Source organism: Platalea leucorodia, assembly GCF_965183815.1.
Source record: "Platalea leucorodia genome assembly, chromosome: 3".
Lineage (NCBI taxonomy): Eukaryota > Metazoa > Chordata > Aves > Pelecaniformes > Threskiornithidae > Platalea > Platalea leucorodia.
The window spans coordinates 124,061,292-124,067,155 of record NC_138825.1 but is presented as its reverse complement, the minus strand read 5'-3'; positions in this window follow the sequence as shown (position 1 = coordinate 124,067,155).

The window sequence follows — 5,864 nt, the reverse complement described above, 5'->3', positions numbered from 1 at the left end:
TACAGGTATGGATGTGGGGATGGTGAGTGCAGGCAGCATTCTCACATTGTTCCCTTTGTGATGGTGTCTGGCTTTGGTGAGGAGCAGGGAGGAAACGTTGGTGCCCTTGGCATGGGTTGGTGCATGCACCAGCAAGGCTTGGAGGGAGGAGGGGAGATAGTTTTTTGCTAAACCTCACCTTATCCCACGTTATCCTCCCCTCAGCTGTTCAGCTGGGTGATGCCATGTGGTGTCCAACAACTGCCGCATTCCTCTCGTGAGGTGGCCAGTGTGCGATGGCTGGGAGGAGCACGAGGGGAGCCCTCGCTTGGCTCCTGCAAAGCTCTTGCATCCCAGAAATACTGCAAGTCCTGGGGAAACTTAGTGTCTCCAGAACATGCTGCTACCCTTGGAGAGAACCTGCTCTGCAAAAGGCCTCATGGGCAGCGCACTGCCGTCCCCATTTTACACGCAGGTGACTTGAAGATGAAGCTGTTTGGCCCAAATCATGTGTTAGCGAGTGAAAGAGCTGGGAATAGGTCCCACATCCCCTTTTCCTGTGCTCTGCCTGCTGGATCGTGGCCTTTCCCTCAAGTGCAGGGGCTTAACAGAAACCTGCCCTGGTCGTGTGTCAGACAGAGCAGTGACAGCTCGGCTGGCCTTCAGTGATGCTTAAAGTGGTAGACAGGTCTTCAACGGCTCCATACTTCCACCTAGTGACGAAGAGCTACTGCTCACACCTCCTGCTTTTCTCTATGTCCTTTCTGGTTGCAACGCGGGAATGTTTCTCAGATTCCCGATGCTGAGCCTACCCATAAAGCTCTTTGTACTCATACGCCTAAAATCTGCAACCTCCAAATGAATAACTGCAAAAAAACAAAAACAGATGGCCCGGGGTGATGTTTTTAAGCAGAACTTTCCTTCACTAGGAAAAAAATTGTTTGCACACATATGCAAACATGCCCTTACTCATCAGACTATAGAGCTTTCCTCTTTGGTGAGTAATCATACCTAAACATGGTCATCAGCTTGTAGTGGGAGAGTATTTACACTTCATATAACAAGATCCCTGTGTGACTCGACCATTTGTCTCCTGGTCTCTGTTTCTAGTCATTAAGGACAATGTTCTTCACCAGCTTTCCTCTTTCTTTTCACGTTTCAACTCCTTCAGAGAGATGGTTCCCTATGCAGTGTCTTATCTTCTTTTTTGCAAAGAATGAACTCCTCGACCCAGTCAAATCCTTTGGATCTGCAAACTTACAACATTTTGTTGAGAATTTTCTATATAAAGTATTTCCTTAGGATTGGATCACAAAATGCTATACAGAATGACAGAGGTGATAACTAATTTTTTTGCTCACTGTGACCTAGAGAGTTTGAGTGACTGAGTATGTCAGGAGCAGAAATGTCAGGGCCCTGAAAGCAGCAATAAGCCTTAACGGCCCTGATCAGCCTCACCTGGGATACCCATCCACACCCTGCCCATGGGTCAAGAGCCCCATTTAACCTCAGGTTTGGGCCTAAAGTCCCTCCCTGAGCTCTGTTGTAGGAATACTAGTCTTCAGTCCAGTCTCTAGTCCTGCCTTCTAGCTGGATCATAGGCCCATGTTGTAGTTGAGCCTCCAGCCATGTCTCCTCTTTCTCCTGAGGGAGCTCCCTGGAGGGATCCTGGACCTGGTCCATTCCCTCATTTGGGAATGTCATTGGACCCTGTTACTGACATTTGGCCCTGTCTGCTGTGTTCAAGTTACGATCTTTGAACTGGCTCTTCTTTGGTAATACTTTTTTTTTTTTTTTTAAATTCCCTCAAGTTTCCTCTTCTGACCGTGTTTCCAGTGTAATTCTGGCTAATAAATAAACTGACTGTAGACTACTGAGCAGGATAGGGTTAAATTTCATTGGATTCCTGTAATCATTGCCTATATGCAGCTGAGACATTGAGGCTTGGCCTAAGAATAAACCAAGCACAACTAGTTCTACTGCCGGGCAGAGCTCCAGAACTTCCCTGAAGGTTGATTACCTGTGACTTTGTGCCACTGTGCCTCTGAATTGAAGCTGAGGAAAAATGAACAAGCTTGTTTTACCCCCCCTTTGGGGATGAGGTAAGAGCATGCATACATACTGCTGTTGTTTGACTGGTGCATGGTAACTCATTAAACTTTAGTTATGCTGTGGTGTCTGAGAGCTTCCCCTGAATTCCAGTGGAAACTTCCATGAAGGCATTATGTTTCTGGTGGCTCCATCAGAAACCACCTGGGCTTCCAACAGATGGGTGCAGAGGTGGGAGTAGGGGTAATGTTCACACAGCTATTCAGCACCTGATGTATGCTGAGCTGGGTCTTCCCTGCAGCCTGTAGAGGCACATGGTTCTCCATGGGGTGAATGATAACACCGTGTAAGTAAGTCCACTGCACTCTTTTCCACCACTGACTGTATAAGGACCTGCAGGGGTATAGGTACTTGAAATGTGGTAGGGGGTCTGAACACCCTTTGAGCAGAATTCCTGCCATATGCAGACATTGTTGGGAATGCCATGGAAAAATTGAATTAAAAGTATATAAGGAAACCTTGAAGTCTACTTGCTGTGAAAGCCACTCCCAGATGGGATATTAGCACATGAAGAAAAAATTCAATCAGTTTTTCTGTCATGTTGTGGGGGAAAAGGAGGATAAAATGGATTCATTATCCTCCTGTTGGAGGATCTAGTCATGTATGACTAGGATATATATATAGTCATATATATATCAATGTGCTCTCACAGCCCAGAAAGCCAACCGTCTCCTGGGCTGCATCCCCCGCAGCGTGGGCAGCGGGGCGAGGGAGGGGATTCTGCCCCTCTGCTCCGCTCTGGGGAGACCCCCCTGGAGCCCTGCGTCCAGCTCGGGGGTCCTCAGCACGGGAAGGACATGGAGCTGTTGGAGCGGGGCCGGAGGAGGCCACAAAAATGATCAGAGGGATGGAGCACCTCTGCTGTGAGGAAAGGCTGAGAGAGCTGGGGGTGTTCAGCCGGAGAGGAGAAGGCTGTGGGGTGACCTTATTGCAGCCTTTCAGTGCTTAAAGCGGGCTTATAAGAAAGATGGGGACAGACTTTTTAGCAGGGCCTGTAGCGACAGGACAAGGGGTCATGGTTTTAAACTAAAAGAGGGGAGATTCAGACTAGATATAAGGAAGAAATTTTTCACAATGAGGGTGGTGAAACACTGGAACGGGTTGCCCAGAGAGGTGGTAGATGCCCCATCCCTGGAAACATTGAAGGCCAGGCTGGATGGGGCTCTGAGCAACCTGATCTGGTTGAAGATGTCCCTGCTCATGGCAGGGGGGTTGGACTGGATGGCCTTTGAAGGTCCCTTCCATCCCAAAGCATTCTATGATTCTATACCAATGGAAGAACAATTCCAGGTTACTCCCATTATAATCATGAAAGTCTTGGAACAAAACAGTTAATAGCAGCAAGTAGCTTAGGTTAATAATTAAGCTTGCCCAATAGGCAGCTCTGAGCTGTCTGTGACAGACACTGAGCCTTTTGAGAAACTAGTCTGGTGGGTTTCAGCACACCGTGACTCAGTTACCCACGCAGGGACTGAACTGAGTGCCTAACACGACCTCAGACTGAAAATTGTGGTAGAGCTGGTGTCAAAGGCATGGAGCAGTTATGCTGGTATCGGAGCCTCCACACATTGCTCATTGGAGGAATGAAAGAAGAACACATTGAATAAGGTAAGTAATACTAGGAAAAGTCCTAATAAGAATAATAAAAGTAAACCTAAATGATCTTTTATGCACTTGCTTTGAAATGCAAGGCTCACATGCATCAGGGTTCTTGACTTGGACCCGCTACAAATTGCCGTATGTTAAAATGTGCAAGAAATATAGTGAGAGTACTTACAGCAGGTGTTGTGGTACAATAAGCGATGGAAGATTAAAAGTTGGCTTTATGGGGACAGTGTGTTTGCCATAGTTACAGGGTAACTAAAGCTGCTCCCCAACTCTCAATTCTAAGAGTGCCGCTCTTCTGTTGCACCTTTTCCAGGGTGCTAACCCACACTTCTTCCACCATCCAGCTCTGTGCATCCCTGTAGCAGCACTGAGGAGGCTTTTTTTTTGAGATTTCTTGACCATGATGTATAGTATTTGGATGATTTTAAAACTATGTTTATGGTAATAGCAATAGCGGAGGAGGTATGTGAAAAACAACCTCAGCTTTGTTGTAAGGTTTGCCTTTCCTACAGGACCCACCAGCAGACTTGGTTTCTTTAACACCTGCTGTGGATGCATTATGTTCCATTGTAATCTTGCAAAAAAAGTCCACACTCCTAAGGGAGGGAGAGGTGCCTTAGGCTGCACAGTATCTGCCTCTAGTGTTCATTTTAGACCAGCAGTGCCCTTTTGAAGAAAGTCTTCTCATCTCCAGGTAAGATGATTTGTTGCACACCACAACTGTCTCAGTGAACAGAAGTCAGTCCTTCTGGATAAATTCAAGCAAAGATATGCATCAAACAACACTCCAGCTATTAATGGATGTTCAGTCCTTGGGACTAGGCTAGAGCTAATGCTGTGTGTAACACCCCTAAAGGCTTGCAGTGTGGATGTTGGATCTTAAGTACCAGTTGTTTTGATCTATGGATCTGCTTCTATTGGGTTGTGCAACAATTGTGGATGTGGCTTTATTCTGGATTTTGTCCTCTTCTGCCATTATCACCAAATGCTTTGCTGCCCAGTCCTGAGCAGTTATTTCCATTCTCCATTCATTCCTCCCCTCTCCCATGAGGTCAGTATATTGCTATCAAAAATATTCCAATTACCAGATCAGTATCGGTTGTCCTGAAGTGCTTGGAGAACGCTGCTTCTCCAACCTTTCACCAGCTCGCTCGAAACTCCTTATTGCATTATCTGGCATAGGCCAGCCAGAAAGAAACAGGAGCAGAGAAGCAAGTTCCCTTCCCTCCACTTTCCTCTTAAGTAAGGAATGTGTAATGCCCCAACAATATCCAGCACCCTTGGACACGAATTGACCACATCTAATCAGTGTTCAAGATCACTTTGTGCCTGTAGACTGCAGATCATTTCTCTGCATGTGTCAATCCTTTTAAAAATGACCTAAACCATCAGGTATTCTGAACCACTGTAGCAGTAGCAAACAAAGAACCAGACCTTTTTTTTTTTCTTTGAAAAGTGTTGTTTTTTTTTAATGTAGCTGTTAACTCAATTGGCTTCATTTTGATGGGTCTTACGGATGTTTACAGAAGCCAGCAAAGCAGGCAATGCTATGGATAGTTGTTTAGGCTTTTTCAGGTGACCTGACTCACCAGTGTAGAAGAGGGCTTGAATGAGTGCAGTGTATGCAGTGAATGGAGCAAGACCGCTACATGGAAGAACACGTGAGCTCTTGGTACCGTCATCCTGCAGAGGAACTGGACCTTAAGAGAGTTGAGGTCTGTTCTTATCCTTTTTTTCACCAACTGACTGGTGGAGCAGGACTGTGAAAAGCTGTCTCTTTCTTTGCATCATTTTCTTCTTCTATGTGGGGGACATTGGATTCTCCCTTTGAGAATTACTGATTATACAGTGCCTCATACAGTGATTGTGATTTTTGCCCTTTAGAGCCTACCATAAACACAATGTGAAAACCTAAATTATCTTCTTGCCATTTGATTTTATCTTTATGCCTGGGGCTTTTGTGGTCTGAACTGAGTTTTAACAACCAGGGGCTGTTCTGGGTAAAGGTGTCCCAGTCTGTGCTCACTGGTGAGAGTTTGAGGTTCTTGTTCATTTAAAATGTGGCTAAATTAATTGACTCATGGTTATTGCCATATTAGTACAAAACCCAGCGTGAAAGCAGTAAAGTTGATGGTCTATATTTTTAAATGTTAGAACAGTTCCTGGCA